This window comes from Hyposmocoma kahamanoa, unplaced genomic scaffold (assembly GCF_003589595.1).
Source record: "Hyposmocoma kahamanoa isolate Upper Pololo Valley unplaced genomic scaffold, ASM358959v1 64, whole genome shotgun sequence".
NCBI classification, from domain to species: domain Eukaryota; kingdom Metazoa; phylum Arthropoda; class Insecta; order Lepidoptera; family Cosmopterigidae; genus Hyposmocoma; species Hyposmocoma kahamanoa.
This window is the reverse complement of record NW_020653852.1, coordinates 15073231-15100763: the sequence shown is the minus strand read 5'-3', so window position 1 is coordinate 15100763 and position 27533 is coordinate 15073231. Positions and strand designations below refer to the sequence as shown.

Here is a 27533-nt window from a genome sequence, read left to right as displayed (position 1 = left end):
CCGCCATGGTGTGTTCCATTTTTCATTGGGCTCCCAAAGGGGCTACCTACAACTTTTGGGTGCACTGCTATGTGAGAGTCCAAGCTTCCGCACTGTATACCATAACCGGCTGAACACACTACTCATAAGCACTTCGTTAGAGAGAAAGGGACATCTTCTTACGTCTGCAAATTTGGGATAACATACCGACCGTCTCACGTCTGAGTCCTATGTGGCGTTGCAATTCTTTAGATTGTCAGTCCTTCCCAATCAATCTTTTTCCCGTTCAACATGATGCTGTTCTCGACGAGATCTTTGCTATGAGTCTTTGTGGTGTTCATTCTCAGACCACCATTTATGAGGCTAGGTAAAGTTTTTCCATCATATTTTGGAGTTTCGGCGAAAATGAAAATGTCGTCGGCGAAGCGCAGGTAGTTAAGACGCTCACCATTTATATTTATTGTTTATGCTAGTTTCAAATATCATGCACGTCCGTTGATGAGCGGTCAAGTAATTCCCTTCTTAAATTATATAATTTGAGCGGCTGCCAAAAAAAACTTCACTCGTTGCGGATCTATTAATTAGGAAACTGGATTACGTTTCTATATCAAAATTGATGCAAAACTACCGATCAACTTAATACGATTACTCAACAACTTTTTGAATTGATGATACCTCATAAATTTGTACTTATATTAAGATCATATGTCTAAACCATCTGAGTAAAACGAGAACATTAACTTCGAAACAGCAACATCAAAAAACCCAGAATAATTATTTTGACCTCAATACTGATTAATCATTTAAGGTTATACAATCACATCATAACGCTTCTATGCTTCCGTAAATATCTATGTAAATTAATATGTATTATGTAAAAACATTATGTTTTCAACTATGTAATGTGCATCGCAAAGTCAACTAAGAGAAGTGATAAATGATCTATATGAGAAAATGTCGAACTCCCTGATAAATATGTATTAGGTCCATCGAGTATATAACCAGAAATAGAGAAGCAAAATTAAGCAAATGAGCCTTATATCACTTTTAAATATCAACTCTCGTTTGAACTGAAATCACAAATTAGAAAGCTGAAATAGTACAGCGCCAACAACAGACCTGTGGCTACGTCTCCGTATATTCCAAAAATATTCTGTATTCATTGTAATAAAGATAATATATCTCTAACCATGGAGGGCTGTTCCATTCAGTGGTGTCGGAAAAACAGCAAAACATCTAATTACAAAACAAACAGGATCACATTTCATCGGTAATTGAATATTAAATACGTAATTTTTAAATTTTCGTCCATAATGGCAACATTCAAGTTAAACTGGTCGAATTTAAGTGAAACAATTTACGGGTGTCGTCAATATCATGAGTCATAGTGTAATGTAAAATAATGGGCTACTTTAAAAAGTTGTGTTGTTTTTACCCATATCTAACATTAAACTTGAAAGCAGTTTTTTCCTATGAAATGTTATATTGTCTGTGGTCATTTTAGAAATAATATTTTAGTACGCATTAAAAATTTCAATTTTATTTGAGTTTGTTGTTTGTCAAATATTGTTTTATGTACCTCAAGTTTATTCATTCTCCACAACAGCAGACCGTTAAATAGGTTCTTCCAAAAATAAATACATTGCTGCTGCCTAATCATTGGCCTTCTCCGTCAATATTAACTGACACCCAAGTGGCCCAAATCTAGTGGCCGCCGTTAAGGAAATAATAATAATAAGTTTAAAATTCATGAAAAACGCCCAGATCTTAGAGGTTTCGTATTTCATCATGATAATGCTAAACCACACAAATCTTTACGAAGCCGTCAAACTCTATTGAATTTAGGTTGAGTTGTGTTACATCGTCCACTGACATAGCCCCATCAGATTTTCACTTGTTTCAGTCTTTGCAAATATCTTAGAATGGACACGACTGAAGAGACTTTCAACATTTTTTTTACGATACATAGTGACGGGACGGACAAGTCGTGCGCCTGGTATCACACGCCTGTGCATAGCAGTTGCAGCTGCTACTCACAGCTTTAAATCGCAAAGATCTGAGGGGTAGTGCCACTGCACCCGTCACCCTGAGACAAGAGTTGACAAGTCCCCTGTGATTTCACCAGCACCTTTACCCTTCAAAACCAGATCGCAGTAATGCTCACATTGCTTCTTGCGGCAGAAATAGGTAAAGTGGCAGTACTACTATTTTAGTAGCAGTAAGGAGCTCTACTGCTACTAAAATGGCCTATACATCATTGGTTAAAATTTGATAATTTTAATCAATGACGTATGGATATACTATACCGCACTGATTTTTTGACCAACCCAGTAAATTTATTGTGAAAAATTACATAGGAGTCACAAAGCATGTTGCTTATTCTTTTTCTCTAATGAAATGGCAAAATGTATGAAACTGCATTCTAGTTGTAGTAGTTACCACATTCAAAATGATCAATTAATTTGAATTTGTTCTTTGAATCGAACTTCTTTTTCTTAAATATAAACAGATTTGTTGATACAAACATTACCTCAGCCACACACAGGAAGAAAGTAAAGAGACAAAAACAAACACGAGTACAAATAAACAAAATACAAATCAATTAGATCATTCTCAGTCCGTGTTGTGCATCATGTAAAAATATGAACAGTCATCGACCATCGCTGTCGTCCAAACTAAAGCGCGACACATACCGTATTTTTCGCTCTTTGACCGGCTCAAGCAACCAAATTAATGATCGGTAAGTGTTGCACTCTAAGGCGAAAGACTCCGGTTTATCGTTAGCATATTTTATCGCTATTTCTACAATATCAACAAAAGAAATGATCGTTACTACTATAAACAATAATAATTAATACAAAATAAGATGGTATAACAAAAAATCTAAATACTAAATAGTGTTTTCTCTAATATGCTCGGAAATGTTTGCATTACTTTCAAAAAACGAATACGAAAAGTTTGTCATTTAAGGACCGTGTGAATTTTCGAGCATGTTTGAGAAAAATATTTTTTTAAACAAATTTTATTCAAAAGAGATTCCTCTACATTGTGTAATACATCAATAAAAACATTGCGTGATTGTAACAACAACATCCTTCTCATCGAAACATCCTTATTAACACCGGTAGACTATTACATAGGTAATGCTTAAATTATAATGTTACATGTTTTTAGTTTTAGAAATGTGAACTCAACGGTTTTTCCACCCTTATTATGTAGATCAACCATTTTTGCGTATGGACAATTCGTTCTCGAAAATATACAATATCAAAAATAATACAAATAAAACTTTGACGCACCCTAGGCAACAATGGGCGAGTACGTTACGTTCTTAAACTGCGCGTGCGAACAGTTACCATACTGTACTGCAACGCAGAGGGCCCGGCTTCGTTTCCCGGAATGAGAGAAATATTTCTATGGCCGACATTTATTTGTGGTTGTCTATGTGGCTCAAGCTAATTCGGACACGTGTAGTGACTCTTCATGATGATGTCACTTCGTGTTACAATTAGGTCAAGATTTTAATCAAAATTACATTAATTGAACATTGCTACAAAAATTAAAACAAAAAGAATACTTCAAAGAATTTGTTAATACAAAAATCCTAATAGAAATATGACTAATAAAATAACATAAGAAAGTTAATACAAATATATCAAAACCTGAATTTTCTATACAAATCGGTTTCACTTATTAACCAACGATAACGATTTACAATATTATTTACTGTTGTGCAATAAACTACACATATTTATTATAACATACTAACTATACTTAAGTAACATGATATTTCTAGATTTTCTGCATACTTGGAGTTGATTGTAGCATCAATTACCTAGTGGAACGTGTGAAATGTTCGTATTTCTAATTCGTTTTCTAATTAGACATGGAACCCCGACGCCAATTTTACGCAGCGCATATGGCCTACATTTTTGCATCAAATTTTGTAGTAGCCTGTAACAAATGTAATCTTTTTTTCTATTATCTATTTTTCCAAAACTTTTGTTATGAAAGTATTCGGGATGAATTCCATGCGTGTAGCCTTAGTACAGCCACGCTTGACGATACCCACAAATGGGTCATTCACCTTTTTTACCACACACAGCTGTCAATGAATATTTAAATAAACTTTATTATAATAAAAAAACTCCAAATTTTTTCACCACATATTATTAGAAAAAATTATATATATTCTTTGTGTTTGGTAACAAAACTTCAAATTAAAATTACCTAAACGTGAAATTTAAAAGTGTAATCGGCAGAAAAATTATTTTATTGTGCAAAAAAAAAGCTAATATTGGCAAAAAATAAAACGTTTTTTAGGTTTTCGCGATTGTTACACATAGGAAATGAAACTATTTTTCCGGATTTAAATCGCGTATATTTGTTACTTCAAACAAACCGACATTTCGGGCCCTTTACAGGTTCCATGGTCACGGTGGACATCAACCGGAAAAATAGTTTCATTTCCTAAAACATTTTTTTACGATAATGTTGTGAACATTTCTGGCAACACAATAGACTCTGGGACAGTTCCATATCGCTCTCCTCCATAAGTTTTGTTTATGATACTATATCCTATGGTATAAAAAAAAATGTTTTTTTAAATCATTCACCACAGAATTGATAAAAAAAGTTCATTGATACGCGTTTAGTATAAACTCAGTGGCTAAAGCGTGCTGATAAGTGAAGTGCAAGTTAGGAAGTAGCTTTAAGGCAGTTGTCTTCAAAACCTTAATGAATTTCCGGCACAGCGCAGGTTTGACGTCTCAAGCACAGCGGCCTCCAATTCATTGCTCGAGACGTCATAGTGTTCACACTACGCCAACTTAATTTCTGGGCCTGTTCCATTTTTATTTTGTTACTTTATTTTTTGTTCACAAAATTCCTTTTCTTGTTTTTATTTTTTCAAATTTGTTTTTTGTCTCTTTAAGATTTTTTTTTATTAAATTCGGGGAGCATAATGCTAGAAAATAAATATGACTGTTTAGAAAAATAACAGAAAATGACAAAAAAAAATACAGTTAGTGTAGTGTTCATTGGAGCTATCGAGAGGGTCGTGGGTTCGAATCTGGGCTTGCACCTCAGAGTTTTCGGAATTTATGAACGAAATTTGATTTGAAATTTATCATGAGCTTTTCAGTGAAGGAAAATATTGTCAGGTAACCTATTGTGGCAACTGCAAAGAAATGGGATGACTAAATTACAGCCCGAGCCCACTTATTGTGATAGGGGGCAGTGGGACTATATTATGTATAGAGTCTATTATCATAACTATTAAAGGCTTTCCAAAACAATTTACGTTTAAGCATACACTATGTATTAAATTGGTTTTCTTAAGAAACTTACGCTAGCATTAAGTATGTTACTAGTAGATTTTATTGTTAGTAAAAGTTTTCATATCACGTTCTTGATAGTGGAGCGAGGAGGCCTACTTGCGGTAGCCCTGTAATAACTAGCCCTGCATTATCTTTATTACAGTGGTACTTTGTACGTGGCGACCACCGGATGTTAATATAGGCACCTGTGTGTATAGAATCCGAGTAATAATAGGAATAGATTGAAATCAGCATTGTTTATACATAGGGCGCAATATAAGTCACCGGAACTGGCCACTTACATAAACAATATTTATAAAGTAAATTACAACATTTAAAAATGGAACTCTTTGGCTGTAGAATACAGTTTGTTTCATCTGACTGTCACTTGTTTTTACATTGTGGCGTCATTTTAGAATTTGGTGGTCTACATCACCATGCATTTAACTCGTGAAAATTTTTCGTAGTATGATTTTCTACGACTTAAAGTGTAATTTAACAGTTCAGCGGAGCTTCGCTCGGCTTCAGACTGCTTTTAGCGATAAAGCAATGTGCTAGACGACTATTTATACTGGACTATTTAGACTGGTTTGCAGAATTCAAACGCGGTCGTGTGAATCTCAGTGACGAATTTCATGATGGTCACCCGTCCACTGCTGTGAACAACAAAAACATCGATGCTGCCCCGTATGATCAAAACAGACAGGCATGTGACATACCATGAGATTTGGGCATCTTTGAGCATAGAGGCTGTCGAAGAGTATGAAAAATATGTTTCAGAGATTGTCACGGAGGAGTGGCATAAATGTTTTCAAAATTAGTTCATTCATATGAAAAAGTGCATTAATTCTAACGGAGAATTTCTGTAACACAAAAAATTAAAAAATACCGCTTTAAAAACTAGACCAGAGAGTCTAATGCAACGGCAAAAGTCGAATCACCATATATTTCTCTATATTAACAATAAAAAAAAGTTTGTATAAACCGGCAATATATCTTTCTCCTTCAATCAATTGCACAATTTCTAATGTTTGAAGGAGAGAAAACATAATTATGATGCATATCTCGATTATGTGTGAAGACGGAGGAAGTTGTAAAAATTTACATTGACATATAAAGGTCAAGCTGCCATAATTATATAACAGCTGTCAGCTAAACAAATCTCGAATTAATTTACAACTCATCAATTTGGACGAATATGGTTAACGATTAATAAAATTTTAATAATAAATTTCATCACAATTTGGCTCACGTTTTCACTTTTCAATAAAGTGTTTTCGAATCGTGTATTACAGGTGTTGAGTACCAACCCAACACCTGTTATACACGTGTGTGTGTGTGTGAACTCGTTATGAGGATTGCTGTGTATATGGGGAGAGTGACTTCCATAATAAGCCTTACCATTCAGTTACTTAAAAGTTTGAAATCATTTAAAATAACAATACCCGTTCTGAATTATTTAATAAGTTCCTACAGAAGTTACTTAATAAAATTAATGGAGACGTTGAATATTAATCAGGTTTCTGTAACCCAAACGATTATTTAGGACTTATTGCTGTTAAATTTACTTTGTAATATCGTTTTACTTTTTATTGTAATCCTGGCTTTAATTGCAAATTTTCGTGATTTTAATCACATTTTTCTCAGATGAAAAGTATGATATGAACATGTATGTACTCTTTCCTGAAAATAATATTGAAATGAACGATCAAAAGACCGACGACACGTAGAGCAATGCCATACGAGAGCTGCCGATGCGTTATATTGCAGGAAAAGAAATTAAATGTGGGTAACACCACTTTTGCGCTGATAACCTCATTTAACGTTACCTACCCGACAACCCTAATACAAAAAATAAACATCCATATGCAAATACATTGTGCAACAGTTTATAAAACAGTTAGTTCAGTGCTCTAGTTACTAGATAACCTGTCAGGCCAGTCAGGTTTGTGAACTATTGTCCGATTACATCTTTATGCAACTTTAGGAAAAAACGTGTCTGTAACAAAACCCGTGTTTATAATGTTTCAAGTTCCATTTGGTAGCTTATTGACAGTTCTACTGTTCACTGACTCGTACTTATTATCCATTTTTGCTTGCGCTATGTTCAAATCATTCTTCAGAAGGATTTATCATCGAAGATACTTTTTGTTAGAGGTCTAATTAGTATTGACAAGTGTATACACTGGTTAGGTTAGGCAGTCGCAAATAGAGATTTATTTTACTACTTTTGGGTATGAAACCCTTGTTAAGTTTTCATATGGAGTAAAAAAACTATATCAATGTTGATTTTTTTAATACTAAGTGACGGAACGAATAAGTCGTACGCCTGGTGGTAAGCGACACGCCTATCCATAACAGTTGCAGTACCATAGATCTTAGGGGTGCTGTCATTGCGTTCATCACCCTGAGACATAAGTTGACAAGTCCCATGTGCCTGTAATTTCACCAGCACCCTTGCTCTTCAAAACCGGAACGCAATCTTGCTCACATTATGGCTTGACGGCAGAAATAGGTAAGGTGGCAGTACTTCCCTGGGCGAACTCTTTCACATGGAGCTCTACGACTACAACGTCCCTATCCGAAATAAGGTGAAAAATTTTTGGTCCAAATCCAAACAAGTTATTGCGTTGCTATTTAAAAATGGCGCTTGAATTGACGTTTGCTAATTGGTATTGGTATATATTGGTATGGTACAGACACATGTGATCATACATCAAAAGTACTTTTATCACATGAGATCATCATGAGAGTCATAAAAATAACACGATGTACAATATTTATATAAAATTTTATAACTCTCGTGTTTAAGATATTAAGGGATTTTCAGGAGAGTTGATATTGATTAAGAAGATCGACTCTCCTGAAAACTGTTTTGTTACAGGTGTGACCTTATTACTTCGAGGGAGCATGTAATTGTTCACTTTATCAATGGAAGATTTTTTTAAATTATCCATCATGGCGAAGATCGAAACAACTCAAAACCCTTTAAAAACTATTTTGTCTTTTTACTGATAGGCATTAAAAGAGTTAGGTATTTGTTGAATTGTTTATTCCTTATACTCCTAAAAATCTTCAAAATTTTTGAAGTATTAACAATCCAACCTTCAATATGAACAACTTTCATTAAAGGTTCCTACAATGAAAGTTTTTTGTGCTATGACATGGGGTTTTTCAAAAAGCATGTCAACAGTGCAATCAAACGCTGTCAACGCATACGCAGGTCATCTGATGTTGCAGATGTCCTAGAGCGAGAATGACCGCCTCCCATCTAGTGGCTCATCTGCTCATTTCCCTCCAAATTTACAAATAAAAAAGTTTCTCAGGTGTTGTGAAAAAAAAATTTAGCATTCCATATCCAAAGGTTCTATATCCAAATAAAAAGGAGTACAAGTCAGAAACGATAAGTTTACAAGGAAACGCGAAAAGCACTTAACGCTTAACATCATATTAAGTATTAGCTGTTTTTCGGGTCTCCTTGTACAGTTGGCTTTTTTTTACTTGTACCCCTTTTCCACTAGCACCATAGAATTATTATTTGAATTAGTCGCAATGCTGGATGTTAGCTAATTGCGTACATGGAAACACGAAAAACACTTAACGCTTAATATCATATTAAGCTTTATCTATTTTTCGCGTCTCCTTGTACAGTTGGATTTTTTTTACTTGTACCCCTTTTCAATAGCGCCATAGAATTATTATTTGAATTGGTCGCAACGCTGGATTAACTTAATTGGGTCAGACTCGACGGAAAATGATTTTATCTATTAAAATAATCAACATTTACTTAGTTTATTTAGTTAGTTTCCCATTTAAACTACTAAAAAGAATCAGCTTATTAGTTGATTATTTTTGCGTAGTTTTAAAGAGCTCTACATAGTAGAAGTAGTAATAATAATAATCATAATGTATTTATTCAATTCCACAGTGAAAGATATATGTAAGTAAAATACAGCGTATCCATTTTATTGTGGAAGACTGGTGCTCAAACTAGGTAAACGCTATGTTACGAGATACCAGGTCTCCCTTTGCGAAACAAATTTGAAACCAGGAAACAAAACAAAAAGTATGTGGTAGAGTAGGTAAGGTTAAAACTGCTACATAAATAGTTAAAGTTAACATAATAAATAAAGAAACTAGCAAAATACGGCCAGTCTTAAAAATGGGAAATGGAAATATGTAAAGTTACGTGATGTGTGTTGGAGTGTTTTGGTGTGTGTGTGTGTGTGTGTGTGTGTGTGTGTGTGTGCGTGTGTGTGTGTGTGTGTGTGTGTGTGTGTGTGTGTGTGTGTTTGTGTGTGTGTGTTTGTGTGCAACTAAAAAAAAGCGCAGAGTTAAAACCCGACGTTTGCCCATCTCTGAACGTGACAGATACAGTAACGGGGTACTAGTGTGTACGCGTGAAACAGTCTTCACTCGCTAGAAAGATAGAGTATAAATAGAGTACCTGGTTATCGTCGGCTCACTGCGAACCGCACGCGTTCTGCTCGCGGCAAACCCGCGGTAAATCATGTACGCTATATGATTTTGTGTCTCTGTGTGTGTGTGTGTGTGATAGAAGAAAAATGAAGTACTAAGGATCTACGGGAAGATACCTTAATAAATTCGTAAACCTGTAGGATTCATGTTATGTAAGCCATTTAGTACATGCCTTTACATTGTAGCGTGTTAGTAAATAAGTGAAGGCGTTAATAACCACGGGAAGTGAGCGATTTACGACGATTTAATTACATATAACGCCGACGTCTAACCACCAATTATATTTTGCATTTTAAATGTAAAAACAAATCACTATCGCTTTTATGGATTTTTTTTTCGAAGGAGTGCCGAAACTTAAAATGAAAATTGCTGTGATAGTAATTTAATGACGTTAAAAAGTACTTTTTTAATAGTTTTCATTATAGTAACAGTCTTTGGTCATTTAGTAATTTGTAAAGAGAAAATATTATTATACGTAAAGATTAAAAAATGTAAACCGGTAATTTTCGTACAACTTTCTCTGATTTTCTAACACTTTTCATAAGGAATGTTTAGTTGATAATTTTGTTTTTCATATAAGGATGACACCAAATATCATTATTATATATTACTTATAAGTTCGACGGAAAGAAAAATATTCAATGTCTCTGGATTTGACATGAAACGTTCATTTTCGTTTTAGTTAACATGTAAGTTACGTCTAAGTCTTGTATTATTATAATGTGTGATATAAAAGACCTAATAGAAAACAAATATGAATTTAATAATCTCAATTCCGGCCAATAACAATTAGAGGAATCATTTTAATTTTAGGTTTGTAATTATTATTACAAAGATCATCGAACACAAAGAAAAATTAAAAAATAGACTCGAACAAGCGACCTCGCCATACCGGGGTTTTCGTTCTCCTAAGTTATGGAACGAGTCAGCATACCTTACGAATATAAGTGCTTGTTGCTGATCTTCGTTTTTGATTTTAACGACTTCTTTGCCGTAGCTCCATTTGTGAGAAATCTGGTAGCTGTAAATATACCTGGCTGAGTGATGAAAAACTTTCATAGATTTCTCATATGCCGCATTTCTCAATAATTACTAGCAGTATTTTCTCAATTATTAGTAGGAGTAGAGCTTCTTGTGAAAGAGCTCATCCAGGGCAGTACTGTCACCTGTCACCTTACATATTTCTGCCACCAAGCATTAATGTCAGTATTGCTGTGTTCCGGTTTTGAAGGGTAAGAGTGCTGGTGAAATTACAGGTACGTTGGGCTTGTCTATGCCTCAGGGTGACGGGCGCAGTGTCAGTGCGCCTCAGATCTTTGCGATTTAAAGCTCTGAGTGGCACTGCAACTTTTATGGACAGGCACGTAGCTTACCATGAGGCGCATGACTTGTTCGCCGCGCCGCTTGATATTATAAAAAAAACTTCATAAATAACACCGAAAAGACATAACTGACTATAATTGTATCTTTTTTACATTAAAAGTAATAATAGATATTATATTTAATTTGCTAAGTTAAAAGTTGAGGTGCACGATAGGAATCTCTTCGTAATGGCGTACTATTCTTGTCCTCTGTACGTCTGTGCACCCTGGGCAACAATCGGCGACTACGTTACGCTGATTGGTAAATTCTTTCGTCACGATGTCAAACATGTGCCACTCTTCAGCGTGGCGGCTACTACAAGTGACGCGGGCAGCGGCAATTACTTCTGGGCCGCAATAATATTGTGTACGTCGTAGTGTATGTCATCGATAATATAAGATGTAGACTAAGTTAAAAGAGAAAACTAAAGTTTTCTATTAAATGGCTATTTAAAATGCAATGAAAGTTTCTATGTAACATATGTCTTATGTATATTTAACATAAATAAACTACTTAATATACATAACTATTCTTTTTATAACAACAGCCTAGAAAATGTCATTTATCTTCGAATTTCGAATTTGATACTTGTGCATTTCTTTTTTCGAGGGCAGTGTATAAATTTCCAAAAGCTTTTCGAGAAAAGGTTTCTTTCTTTTCTAAATTTCTTTATATTAATGATGTGGATACTACCTCAGCATAAATTCACATTTTTCCCGTACTAACGGTTTAAGTTGAGCGGTAGAGACGCTGCTTTATTTCAGAATTTTTTTAAACGAAATTAAAACCATTTGAAAATTGTATATCGCATACTATACATGTTCTATTTAGTTCAGTTGATATAAAAAAAATTGGTATATGTAAAGTACCTATTGAATGCAGCGGTTTTGTTGTGAAATTTCGAGATAAGTTTGTGTTTTTTTTTCTGCCGTGAAAATTTTTAGGAATCGTGTTTCCAAACCGCATTGTAATCAGTATATATCCTCAATTTTACTATATATGTTTCCCAAAGTGTTTGATTCAACATTTTCACAGCTATGCGGAATCAACCAAAGTTCAATCAAACCGTTTGAGGTTGTATGGACTTTTTAATGACTACATAAGAACCACTGATTTGGAAAAAGACGTCGGAAGTATAATAAGTATGTCAATTGTACACTGGTGATATATTATATTTGATCTTTCTAAAATATCTGTGCTGAAATTTGCATTCATACGTTATTCGCTTTTACATATCGATTTGACACATAATTTACATGATATATCCATTTATTGCATTTCATGTTTAGCTTTCAAACCTCGAAGCTGGTTTACACAATCAGCCGTGTACTTTTAAGACAGATGCCTCTTCCGAATTGTTAATGATAAATGATGATGATTATTAATACACACACAAACACACACAACACTAAAACATACTTACACTTACACCTTTATAATTTATATAATAATAATGTTATATTTGTATGTAATAATTTAATAATATGTAGATTACCATTAATTTAAGAACTTAATGTAAATTTTCAACATGTTTGTTTTTCGATTAGGCTATAGATTAACGCTAGATAAAGTAACGCTATAATTAAAATGTAATATGACAAACTTTGTTATTGGCTATATACGTATATTATTATGATTGTAAACGAAAATTAAAAAGCTGTAAAGTTTGCAAATAAACAAATAAATAATTCAACGCTTAGCTCTTTTTAAGAAACCCACACACAGCAGCATAGAAGTGAGATGTTAAATATGATGGCAATTTATATCACCAATGCAATTGAATACTAAATTTTAGAAAAAAATAATAGCCTTTTTGGTTAAAAAATAATGTCTTATTTAGTTGTACCAGCATCAGATGGCACTTTGACAAATTTAAATTTCCATTAGGCGACACCAATGTATTAGAGAAGTAAAATTGTACTAGATACTTTATACTTAATAATCAATGTTCGGAAAAAGGTGTTCCACATATATAAACACATGTATAGACATAGCTACAAGGCGCGACATAGATTTGTTAAATCCACTACATATCATTTAATTTTTCAAATTCCGGGTTTCCAGCGAGTACCTGTGAGTGCCTGCGAGGCACTTCCTTGACAGCCTTGTTGCCGTTCCGTCAATATGCGGGGTTCCGGCAATGGTGCGATACCTAAAGCTAGAGAGGGTCAGAGAGTGACTATTTTCATTACTTTTTTAGTCTCTGCTTTGGTAAAGGGTCAATTATCTACTGCATTTTTTACATAGCATTAGAATTGCATTAAAATCTAACATCGACCTCCTAGGGCAGTAGTTGTGTTCTACGATGCAGTAAAACCATTTCCGGAATTTCGAATAAGATATATAATTATTAGCTGGTGGTTTTAGGAACTCTATGTCGATCCTTGTAGCTATATATCTATACATGTATATATATGGAACATCCTTTTCCGACCATCGATATTAATAACGCACAAACTCGCATTAGAGAAACCCTGTATCGCGGGTGCCATGGACATACACATAGACTACCACAAAGGACACCCAAAAGCATGAGAGAAATAAATGTAGATCACACAACCGTTCGACCACAGAGGCAGCTAAACATATTTCATAAAAAATAGATTTATGTATCTTCGTCCACTTTTTAATATCTGTATGAATATGACGTGTAAGCGAGAGACAAGTAATTTCTAACACTTATGTTAGTAATACAAAACATTGTGGCAATTAATGATAATTAGGCAATAAACATCCCAATGAAAAACAGAAAAAATATATATTTAAGATTCTAAAACTGTGCCAATTTAAAAAAATCCTAAATCTTAATGTGTAATATAATACGAACTAATACTGTAGTTGTCTATTTGGAACTTGAAAAGAGTACCAGTGTGGTTACTCAACTGTAAAAAGGAGTATGATCATCTTAATAAAATATTTTCTTTGGCCTAATCCAATTTCATAAAACGCCTTTCTGCTCGGCAACTTGTGGCTTTATAGCCAATCGTTATGAAAACGAAAGTCTTTGATTTCCCTTTAAAATTACCAAGTTAATTTATTGTTTCTTATTTTGAGACCTACATTTGAATTCAACCTTGTTCCGGTGTTGTGGACCACTGTCCGTCCATTCTAAGATATTATTTTTAATTAATCTACATAACTTTTTTTAGCCTGTAGTTTGTAAGTTGTCAATGTGGTAAAAACTCGAAGTACGTGTCGAGATAGATATATCTAAAATAAATGAAACTACTTAACAAATAACCAAGGTTTTATTTGTATTCATCAGTCCCGAGTGGTCAAAATCGTAACAAACAGTGGATACATATTAAGGTATATAACTAACTAACCTAACTACTCAAAAAAAAATTGAAAAAAGAGTAGAGAAACTTAGAAAGATTTCTCACAGATGGCATGGAGTTTCCAACTTTTCATAAGTCAAGTATTAAAAGTAATATTTTTTTATAATTTCTTTTTGTACTACCCAAGTTAAAAGAAAAAATTAAATTTAAAAAAATGGCTTATTAAAATACAATGAAAATTTCATAAATAAACTAACTATATATGTAAGAAAAACCTAAAAAACGATTCCTTATATTATAGCATAATATCCTACTTGGTATAATAAAGTCACAAATCAGCGAAACCAGCTCTACAAGCCTCTATAAGCGGTTTTTTTTAATATTTTATTTAGTTTCAGTTTTATTACTAAGCAAAAGCGTACTGAACATTTTTCAAAGAAAAAAAACTTTAGGTGCCAATATCTCGACAGTTACCAAAATGCAATTCGTCTGGGATAGTACAATTACGCGCAACTAGCATTTGATTATGAATTTCCATTTCGGTAATATACTGGTCAAATTAAATCCGCGTAAATGTCGTGGTAACCAAATTAGCGTGATTTACGGGAATCTATTATCATCAGTCCGTAGACAACACAAATTAATGCCTACTCGGCAAAAATGAAAGTCGTAGCCATTGAAATAACAAAATAATAAGTTACATCCCTCTCCTGTAAAATTTGTTTTAGTACAGATACGCACCTTTTATCAATACTACATACGCGGATTTGCACTATCCCCGACGAAATGCGTTGTTTATGAAAAGGGCAGAAATTATGTACAATAATATAATTCCTCAAACTACTGTACTTTAGTTTAAGCAAAAATAACGTTATTATTTCCTTTCTACTTATTGTAATATTTACCTGATAAAAATGTGTATAATTAAATTGGGATGTCAGATTTATTTTTAAATATATACAAGTACCTGATTAATATGAGTTCCTCATTCTTATATATGCGTATCTATTTAATCATTTTAGTGAAATTTCACGAATAAATATGAATTTTTACATGGCATTAATGTTGAAAACAGAAAAAAAAGCAGTTTTCTATCTTTAATCGCCCAAGTTATAATTTATAAATTCAATGAAGGGCCACGCCTAAGGGCATCGTGCGCTCAGAGTGCTTTTCGATAGCTAAATTTCTATTGGGAGAGAGAGAAAGCTGCCAGTATTTTTAGGGTCGTATTCCAGAACTCTACTCAATACTCAAGTCAGGACTTGAGTATTGCAGTGAACACTGAAAATCATACTCAAGGCATTGCCCTTAGGGTCGTATTTCCAGTGCTTGATATCATACTCAAGTCTGCTCAAATCCTGACTTGAGCATTGAGTAGAGTTCTGGACGACCCAGTGTCCAGAAAGCTGATTTGAATTAGTTGCTACTTAAAAACCTATGTAAAAAAAACTATTAGCAAATGGAACAAGTTTTTCGGATATAAATCGTGTATAAGTATTTATTATTTTTATAAAAACCAACGTTTCGTGTCCTTTACGGTCCCATGATCACGGCTTACTGCCTGATATATGGATAAAGATAGTCAACCGTGACTGTGGGACAAATATACACGATTTAAATCCGAAGAAATAGTTTCATTTCTTATATGTAATAATTGCGAAAACCTTAGAACTCGGTGAAAACATCAATTAGATGATAAAAATGTTAGAACTAATACTTTTAACTGTACCAAGTACCTACATACAAAGCTCCAAAAGACATTAAAGCCGTTGATATAGGGAACAGATAACTGACAGCTGAGAATTGCGAATAAAAACATGATAATAGAATTATGGTGGCAACAGTCAACAGGCTGCACAGTTTATTGTGCAAAAAATTGGATCCCCTTTCTCAACGATAGTGTTGGGTATGATGCTATTATTACTGTTATTATTTAAAAAAATAGTAACCTTAATCGTCTTTTGAAAAAGGTCATGATATTCATTCTACTAGGCAAAAAATCAGTGTTAGATGATTGCAAACTTTTGATTTAGAGTTGCAAAAGTATTTTCACATGTGAAGGATACATACCATTTTATCAGTGGAATCAAAGATCTACGGTTAACTGATGATGACACTATGGTCAGTTTTGATGTTCAGTCGCTGTTTACCAACCTACCAGTAAAAGACTGCATTGAAATTGTACGAAGAAAGCTAAGGGAACATAATATGTACATTGAATATGCAGAATTATTAGAACACTGCCTAACATCAGGCTGTCTATTGTGGAATAATGAATTCTACCTACAAATTGACGGTATAGCGATGGGCTCTCCGGTATCTCCCGTTGTTGCCGATATTTTCATGGAAGACTTCGAGGAGTGAGTTTTACCCTTTTCAAACGGTACGTTGATGATACTTTCACAATATTACCTAAAGATAGGATACCTTCTTTCTTGGACTATCTTAATTCTTTTAGTACTAAGATCCAATTTACTATAGAACAAGAGAATTGTGGTACTTTAGCTTTCTTAGATGTTTTAATTAAAAGAAATCCTAATAACACCTTACGCCATACTGTATTTCGAAAGAAAACCCATACTGATAGGTATCTCAATGGTAATTCCCATCACCATCAAAATCTTTGTTTCAGAGAGCACATGGTGTCTGCGACAGTAATCATCTGGCAGGGAAACTTCAGCATACAAAGCAAGTCCTACATGCGAATAAGTTGAAGATGCCACGCCAATGCCGCAGGCCCCGTGTGAAACCACCAACAGTCAAGCGAAGACCTGCCATCTTACCTTACGTGAGAGGTGTTACAGACAAGATCGGAAGAGCCCTCAGGCGTGCATCTATCAAGACCTATTTCAAGCCCCTGAGGAAGATTTCTCAGTTCCTGAGACCCGTCAAATGTAGCATCACCTTACAAGATTCAGGAGTTTACAAGCTTGACTGTGAGTGCAGTCTCTCTTATATTGGTCAAACGAAGGGAAGTATTTGTACCCGCGTCAAAGAACATACAGCTGATGTCAAACACCGTCGCGTAAACAAATCTGCAGTCTGCGAGCATGTCATGGATAAACCTACACATTCAATGAAGTTTAACAAACACCAGGTCCTTGCAAAAGTAGTCCGTTATCTACCTAGGATGCTGCGAGAAGCTATTGAAATAAAAAAACATCCTAATTTCAACAGGGAAGATAGTTTCTCCGTACCACCTTTGGGATACAGTATTTCCTCTAATGAAAAATCCCAAACAGACATAAGACTGCAGTACTAATTAATATGTTTCAGTTTATTCTAATTTCTATTATTAATTAATAATAAATTGAACTTAATAAAAATTCATTCAATAAAATAATTTGTAAAACTGAATATAGCGTAAATTGGATTTTTTTTTTGTAAAATTAAAAGTAAGGTATTTAATTAATAACTATTATAACTATAGTGAAAAAAAAGGGTGGTTTGTATCAATATTAGACATAACGGGTTGAAGACTGTACCACCTCAGTCAACCGTGACTGTGGGACCTGTAAAGGGTCGAAACGTCGGTTTGTTTGAAAAAACAAATATACGCAATTAAAATCCGGAAAAATAGTTTCAATTCCGATAACTTATAGTTATTTCAAATTTCAAAGCCCTATTTAGAATACGATATTACGGAAACATTTGACATATAAAGTTTTTTCTCTATACGTAAGGATACATAGGAATACGACCTTGTATAGGAAAATTTTATATTCCACTATACAAAGGTTATCAAGAGGTTAATTTAGTTTTGAATTTTAGATTAAAACTTTCACTTGAAATATTTCAAGCTTCGCAATATGATTATAGCAAAGATACCAATACAATTTGAATGCAAATTTTTGATATTTGTATTCAAGAATACCTGTAAAATTTTCAATATTATATGGCTTTCCATTCAATCACTGTATTAAATCAGTATACCTCTAGATAGTGAATCTCATGCGTACGTATTATACGGACGACGTTGGTGGCCTAGCGGTTAGTCCTGTGTGGCGGAATCGAACTATTCTAAATTGGTGCTGCTCTGGGTATTCTGGCCAGTGCCCCAGAGTTTCGTTGCTCTGAAATTAATAGTACCAAAAATAAAACCTAGTGAGTGTGGTTAGTGGCAGTAGTATGACAACTATCATTTATTATTACTATAATAAATATTCATCCGTTACGCATCCTAGAGACACACGTCGAATCATCCGAAGAACAGAGTGGGATGTGATTATACGACGAAAATAGGATAAATACATAATCTCGTTTTACAAAATAAGGCCTAGCCCTAGGTGTTTAGAAATTTATGTATTATTTTGTTTCGGAAATATAAAATCGATCAAAGGTCGATCATATCACAGCCCAGAACAGCGAACATGTACAATGTCGTGAGAATAAGCAGTCTTGCACATAGGTCTTTGTTCTACGGATGAGACGACGGTGTCTCTAACTATTTTAGTAAAAATATATTTTTTTTAACATTTTCAAATTAATGAAAACTGCGTCAGAAACTCCGTGTTTCTCTAGGAAGCCAACAGTACCAAAATCTTATGGACACCTTATGTCTTTTTTATTTATTTACTGCTATGATGTTTGAAAAACGAAACAAACTAACATTAAAAACATTGTTGATTATTATTGAATGAAAAAACTAACACTATTGTTAGTAACTGCTACTCCGACATCACTACAGATAATAATAGCGAGTGACAATTATAAGTCAATCACATAGTGTGAGTGGATTAAGCACTTACTCAATTGCTTATAATTACTTTTGAATTAAAAACTTTAAATCATGGGATAATTTACTTTTAGTAAGTGACAGTTTTGTGATACAAAATTTCAGTTACTCACTACATAATAATAATATATTCTTGCCTGTACCTTTTGAATAATTTAAAAACTTCTTTTGGACTTACGTAGTTTTTACTATTTAAGTACTTATTAACCCCCAATACAAAAAGAGGGAACTTATAAGTTTGAAGCCTTCATCGGCTACTTAAATATCATCACCTTTTTTCTCAGTGTAGGGATCTCAGTCGTAAAATGAACATTTATTTTATCTCTACTTGTCCGATCGACTTGAAATTTGGTAAGTATACCTACCTAAGAATCTGACTCTAAAACTCGACTTGGATACGAAAACGGAACTAAAGGGTTTTTCAACATGAACTTTGTTTTCTAAATCAAAATAAAACAATAAATTTAGATGACAATGATTGAAATTTTTATTGTAGTAAAAATTGGCTCTGTCTTTAACATAATCCCATAAAAAAGAATCCAGCGATTTTAAATCTATTGCAATAAATTCATTGTTTCGGTGGCTGTGTGACTTGCGCCGTTGATATTGGGCCGTTTTTTTTTTTCGAAAATTCGGCTGGAAATGCCATTACGGTTAATGGATTACGCTATCGAGAGATGTTAACAACTCAATTATGGCCTATTTATTATTGATGATATAACATGTGGTTTCAACAAGACGGTGCCACAGACGGTGTTACCTTCAAGGCAAGTAAAAATCATAGTCAATGTTTTATACATATATTTTTTTTATTAAATAGACATCTCAAGATTGTTTACATTTTCTTAAGTACATAAAAACAACTGGACTACTGTTTGTTTTTACCGATTTTGTTAAAGCGAAACTTTTCGGCTCTTGGTTAAATAGTATTATTAAAGTAACATAGCATCCAAAAGAGGTATAATAAAATTTATCTAATTTAACTGCCTGCCAATCAGTTACCCTGCCGGACTGCCACGCAGAGGTACCAGGTTCGATTCCTGGGTCGGGAAAAATATTTATATGGCCTACATTTATTTTTCTTGTGACTTTGGTTGTAATTTGTGGTTGACTATGTGTGTGTCCATGTCACCAGGACACAGGGTTTCCCTAGTGTGGGGCTATGTTGAGTGTGTGCGTTATTACAAAATAAACAACCAACTATAAACATTTATGTTTACTATATTTAATACAACACTTTTATTTTCGTCATGAAAAGTTACCAAATCACACACAATCACTAACAGGCGACGCTGTTTTTCTTTTTTATGAAACCAAGTGATGGGACGAACAAGTCGTGCGCCTTGTGGTAAGCGACACCCTGTCCATGACAGTTGCTACTCAGAACATAGATCATAAACAACAAAGATCTGAGGGGCATTGTAACTGTGCCCTTCACCCTGAGACATAAGTTGACAAGTCCCATGTGCTTGTAATTTCACCTGCACCCTTATAAACCGGGACGCAGTAATGCTCACATTACTGCTTGGCGGCAGAAATAAGTAAGGTGGCAGTACTTGACAAAAATCTGTGCTTAGCTGCATTACATACCTCCATGAGTGGGTACAATACAGTTAATGAAACTACTGTCAGTGTTATTGAATTTGTAAGACTCTTACTTTGTGTCATGCAAAGAATTGTGGGTCTGTGTCAAGAGTTGTATCCATTAAAAATAATCGCAATGTAATGTAACTTGCTTAACATACAGGCTGCACCAAAAAACGCAATAATAATCTGGGTTAAGAAAGTCTTCATACTCCTCGTTACTTTTAACTGCAAATCGAAATAGAAATGAAGTTTTTCTTATTTGTTTTTTAAAACAGAACAACATTTTGGTCACTAGGGTGGTTTGCGTTAATATTAGCCTCCTAAGATCCACCAACCTACACTACGAAAAGCGTTAAATGCCCAAGTAAAATATATTAAATACAATTATATTCTTTAGGCCCGACCAAGTATGCCCTGAGTTTTGTATGAAAAATGTATTTCTCTAGATGCTCTATTGACATTTAATTTGAATGCGATCTTTTCATCATAATGGTCACTGGGCGTTTAAGTGATCATAGGAATAATTTTATCTGTTTCTGAATTATTACATTACATATACATTCTGATGTACATGGGGACTTAGGAAGTTAGACATAACTGGTTAATGATTTTCCCACTTCAGTCAGCCGTGACCATAGGGCCTGTAAAGGACCCGAAACGTTGGTTTGTTTGAAAATACAAATATATGCGGTTTAGATACAAACAAATAGTTTAATTTCAAATGTTCATTTCCAATTTTCAAATGTGGAATAATCGCGAAAACCTAAGAACTCGATAGATACCAAATTTCCATTAAAAATAGTTGCTTATAATATGTTTTAACCCATAAAACCATGTAACTATTTTTGAGAAAATACTGGTAGGCATTCCCCGACACCTTACCTTCGACTATACAGGATAAAAAAAGCATATGCAAACCCGTCACAAAGATGAATTGAAACAATTTTTATTAAAAAGCGCCTTTGCTAATTGTTATTAAGTGCTACCGCAGGCTCACTCAATACCATTGATAGTTAGGTTTCTCGATAAATCCCAATTCTAAAGGAATTAAGGTGAGCGCCATTAATACCTTGTTAAACTACTTTTATTGGTTTTATGGGTAAACCTGTCGGAACAAGTAAGAACTAAATTGTAATGTCCCCGTTTAGCTACTAAGCTCCTTCAAAATATATAAAAACTTTTTCATACATATAAAAAACTTTACCACATTAAAAAAATGCCATATGTATATATAAAATAGTTGCTTCTACATTATAAAAGTTACTTAAAAATATTATTATCCTAAAGTATTATTGTTACACCTTGTAGAAAAGATCGATTATTAACAATGCTCATATTGCGTGTAAGCATATTTCACTGTCCATTATAGTCTCATAAAATGATTTTGACACATAACTGCAGTTACTGCCTTTTGAGAACACTTCTCTTCTATCTAGAAAGTACAGAGTTCGAATCCAGTTAAGGATGTACCATTGTGTCTTATTGAATAATTTAGTAAACATAATTATTTTTTAAGTCATCATTTAGCACTACTATTACAATAGTATTTATTAAAAATTTGTGAAACTCAAGATTATACCATTTCTGGACTGTACTGACTAAATTCATTTTTTGAGTTAATACACTATTGTATTAGCAGTGCGATTCACTTTAAATGCTGCAAGAGAAAATCATAAAGAAACTTGCATATGAGAGAATATTCATGTAATTCTCTAAACTCTAGTAGCTTTCAGATGTTTGCGATTTAAAGCTCTACGTAGTACTGCAACTGTTATGGACAGGCGTGCTACCTACCAGCAGGCTACACATTACTTAATATGACCAAGCACATGACTTGTTCGTCCCGTTATATGGTATCATAAAAATAACTCTAAATTCTGTAAAATGTTCAGTCTCTATAAAGTAACAACCCGCATTAGGTCATTTTATTTTATTATTAGTATTTATTTTTTTAAGAAACACTGCTACCATTTTTTCCTAACAAATATTTAAGAAATCAAAAACTAATTAAAAACTATAACTATAAAAATCCGCTATTTTTCTGCTACAAATTTAAAACCCGCTTTATTAGCGGAGACACAACAATTGAATTTACATTTACTAAAGGACTTAAACGTTCCTTACTTACTCAGATTTATGGTACTAATCTTTCTTTGATTTTTTAGAGCAAATTAATGTAATACAAATCTGTAATGAAACTTACATTTAAATAGCTTAATATGTAAAGTAAATAAATGTGCTTTCATTTCGAAAATTAACTCTACATAATCATTACCCAAGTGTTGAAAATAAAAGAAACTTATACAGTCAAAGATTAATGCGAAATCACCCCAACATCTATTTGTCTCGAAATCGTACTTACTGCTGATTTGAAAGTGACAGATGGTATTAAATCTATGATAGACATTGTATAAGTTTGATGGATTGTTTAGATTGAAATTGCTCTTTAAATAATTCTTCTTCTGATCTTAATGATTACAAAAAATGCAAATGTAAATTTAACTTGTTGCCCTTTGGCGTTTGCAATTATGAAATTGTAGTTGCTTGTGATTTTCGATCCTTTCCTTTTTATCAAAATACCTTTTAGAAAAAATTACAAAAATATATTTATTTTTATTTATAGTTTATGATTTCAATTTTCCTAAAAAAAAATAAATATATATAATATGAAAAACTTACCGAGCATATATTTTAATTCATCCAACAATAATTCGAAATTGAAATTCAATCCAAGAGACCGTTCGTTTCATTCACAAAAAAACAAAACACATCATTCGCAAAACTCGTCAGTTTTCCGGGCGATTTTCAATTTCCGCGCGAAACGTAACGCGCGTCGAGCGCTCGCATCAACTGCAGACTGATCAACTATAGAACATAAACTTCCTACTGAGCTTAGAGCGACCCGACCCGCCCTCGAAGACATATCGTTCGATTCCGGATAGACCACAGCCGGGTCACTGAATTATTCAAATATCGGTTGAATCAGGTTAATTGTTATTTTTTCTTATTCGAAATTTTTGGCAGTCACTTTCTAATGTTTTGAAACTTTTTAATATTCAAAGGTCGCCGCAGACTTATCGTATCATCTTTAGTATATAGCCACAATAATTAATGCGTATTTGCAAACGTTTCAATTTTTTTTTTAATATACACTCATGAACTGACATTTGACAGCAATGCCTGATTTGATTTACAGATAACTAGATGATATTCCCGCGTTTTATTTTCACTCTCACTGGGTGCTGTGAACCATGTTTGTTTACGAGGTATCCGTTATACGTAGTCAACGTACTATTACCAAATGTAAATTATAATGTTTTGGTTGGTAATATTGATTGTAATGAATGTCATGATAGGAAATGAAACTATTTTGTCGAATCTGAATCGCGTATATTTGTTTTTTTTTGACTGACCATGGGACCTTTAAGGACATGAAACGTTGGTCTGTTTGAAAAAAAAAACGCTATTTAGATACAAAAAAATAGTTTCATTTTCTATGTGTAACAATTGCGAACACCTAAGAATTGAATGTTATGATGTTAAATTAATTTATTTTTATGAAATTACTTCTTTTTTGTTATGGTGAGTTGTCAGTACAAACTATATAGTAGTAATGATACGGCTTAGCGGCCTAGTTAGTATCTATGGTCGCGAGTTCACATGACTTAACCCTTCGTTTTTGGTTCAAAAATGCGTTTATTTTTTTGTTTTTATTTTATATATTTAAGCCCTAATGGTCTATGTTATTACTATATAAGTGTTAATATTCGGTACTCATTGTCTATAGAATACTTACTTAATTTTTTTTATGTATTAATACATATTTGTAACGACTGTTTGTACTAAAATAAATTTTAAAATATATGACATATGTGGAACCTTCTCCTCGTCGAAGTCAGACGGTCGCCTTCGGATCCAGCTTTCAAGGGTGCCCTTTTGAAGTTTGGGGATTGTTCAGACTTCTCATGTTAGACCTTATGAAATATTTTATTTATTTATTTGGAAGAAATCTCTTTATGGGATAAGCTCGCCTTTGTACACAAATATTTCAATTTTTTCCTAAAAATTTTTACTTTGTGGTACAACAAAGTGTTTAAATAAAATTAAAAACGTATCAGTAGAGTTCTTTTATTTTTTTCCATCCTCTAAGCAGTAGAGTCTCAACGAAATTACAATGACCACAAAAAGTAGATTTGGGGCCCTGGTCGATGCGCGGAAAAAAAACAAATAATTGAGGGAGTAGATAGTATATTTTTAAGCTTCGGATTCATTCAAGTTTAGCAGCAAATGGGAGAACATAGTCCATTGACAAACTTTTTAAATCGGTAAAACGTCAGTTCGACGTGACCTTCACATTCACTGTGACCTTAAATCTGAATAGTTACGGTAGATTTTTAATTACTGCGATTCGATTACAATATTCTGAATGTAGGTCTATACCAAAATGGTCTAGAAAATTGAAAGATAATACACGTGAGAATTTTATTATGTATATGGTACTCGGAATACTGAAGTTAAGTATTGTGACGATAAAATAAAATTTTATTATGTTTCATGAAACTATGATTAGTTTCTTTTTGAAATGAAGAGTGTTATAAATTGTCAATGTTTCAAAGTGTAAATTTGAACTTTAAATAAATGATGATATGAATAAACATGAGCATTACAATTCGAACAAAGTAGTTTGACACGATGTAATGTAACTTATGTAATGAAATAGGACAGTAAAATTGTAATGAGTTTGGCATCATAATAGATTTTAATGTAATAATCTGAGTTATAACCATAATTTATAGTATTTTTTATGAGAATATATTTTGTCCGCCATAATTTATGATATCATATATTTACTGTACAGCAAATTGTTTGATACCGAAAAATCGAACATTTTGATTTCTTTCATAAAATCTTTGGTATGGCTTTCTGAAACAGGAAACGAAAAAACAAAATAGCAACTTTTTAATTTTTGAGAGCGTGTCCAAAATATGCTAATTCGAATAAAGCTTTAAAAAGTCTCTATAACTTATGGTATCGCACTCTCGAATCTTTTAAAAGAAACTATTTATTTTTTATTTAAGCCATTTTGGTGCTTGTGTGTTCACAAAAACGATGATTTTAACTCTGAACGATTAAAAACGCTGTGGTTTTTTAGCCCTAGGACATCTATTGTTAAATCCTTCGTTTATTCTTAATCGGTCTTGTAAAGAAATGTCAGATTTTTTTAAATTAAAAATTTGACAATGTGATAATAATAATAATAATGTGCTATACAATCACTGCAATTGCCTAGTCCCAAAGTAGTATAAGTACAGTTGCGTGCAATGAAATGTAAACGTTTACACATTATCGGATAAATACATTTACATGTAAGATAGTTCAAAATAAGTACCTTGTGTGTGTTCAAAAATATGTAATCATGACACGGTTTTAACCAGGCAAGGATGTGACACGAAAAGAGTACGACTAGGTTCAGCTGGGACATTATTACCCCATATTTCATTTACATTTTTTATATATCAGTTAGAACTTTTTAACAAAGTATTTATATATAATATATCATCATTTTATAGTGTATTATATTATCATAGGTATAATGCAATATTTCAAGGATATTCATGAAAAAAAATCAGTACAATAAACTGCAAATTTTATAATCATACAAATTTTAGAAAGTGTCTACAAAATAATCAGCTTTGGCAGGTCTTTTCTTTCCATGCCGTAAAAAAAATCAACAAAAATATTATTTTCTCTTACTAGTTAAATTATTTTGGTAGTGTACAGTGACATCAATAATAAAATGCAACATAAGAAAAGTGTACTCGATAAAAATCTGCAGGGAAATAATGACCACTCCTCGTTGTCGCCGTGTTAAAATAGGTAAAAAAAACTATATTTTTATTTCAGAAAAAAGTAAACAAATTACAATCAGTGAAAAATATACACTCCTGGTGTTTAATACGCATCCATAACATTTTCGTAAATATTTATATAATGCATTTTTATTAAAATGTATTCTGTACGCAACTGTACCAGAAATATAGTAGCAGTAGAGCTCCTTGTGAAAGAGTTCGTCCAGGGAAGTACTGCCACCTTACCTATTTCTGCCGCCAAGCAGTAGTGTAAGCAGCATTACTGTGTTCCGGTTTTGAAGGGTAAAGGTGCTGGTGAAATTACAGGCACATGAGACTTGTCATCTTACGTCTCATAGTGACGAGCGAAAAAATCCTAAATCTATGGTGACGGGCGCTGTGGCAATGCACCGCAAATTTATGCGATTTAAAGTTCTGAGTGGCAATGCAACTGTTATGGACAGGCGTGTTGCTTACCATAAGGCGCACGATTTGTCCGCCCTGTCATTGATTTAAAAAAATAATAATAATAAATTGTAGAGTACCCAAAACATATAAACATATATATAAATTTTAGGAACAATCAAATAAATTTTGGGACGGGAACTGTATCCAGAATATTCTCATCTAGCTTCCAGAGGTCCAATCGTTAAGCCATCGAGATCGTTGAAATATTTTAACAGTTTCTTACATTACAACACAGAGCAAAAACAATAAATCGAATTTAAATATTTACATGCAACTTTTATTTAACGAAATCTTAAGTTAAGCCCTTTTGTGTTGAAAGTGGCTAAATTTACATTCGAAAGTGACATCTCTAGTGATTTACCAGCAGAGCGATTTGAAAATAACACACCGCTATTATAAATGACAAGGTCGTTACGAGAAGTTGTTCCAAACAAGAACTGGAAAATAATTTCTATTTTAGTGAATAACGGGACTTGTA

The 27533-nt window shown here is 33.3% G+C and overlaps 1 protein-coding gene across 2 annotated transcripts in view; it reads right to left on the bottom strand.

The window, feature by feature from the left end:
• Nucleotides 1–27533, bottom strand: part of LOC113230714 — a 128095-nt gene that overhangs the window by 29487 nt on the left and 71075 nt on the right. The window contains exon 1 of one of the 2 annotated variants that reach the window (XM_026464765.1): nt 23418–23539. The exons of the other annotated variant lie outside the window; for it this stretch is intronic. The gene's annotated coding sequence lies outside the window, so the exon portion shown is untranslated. Of the gene's footprint in view, nt 1–23417; nt 23540–27533 lie in introns of those variants that run through there. 2 annotated transcript variants of the gene reach the window in all.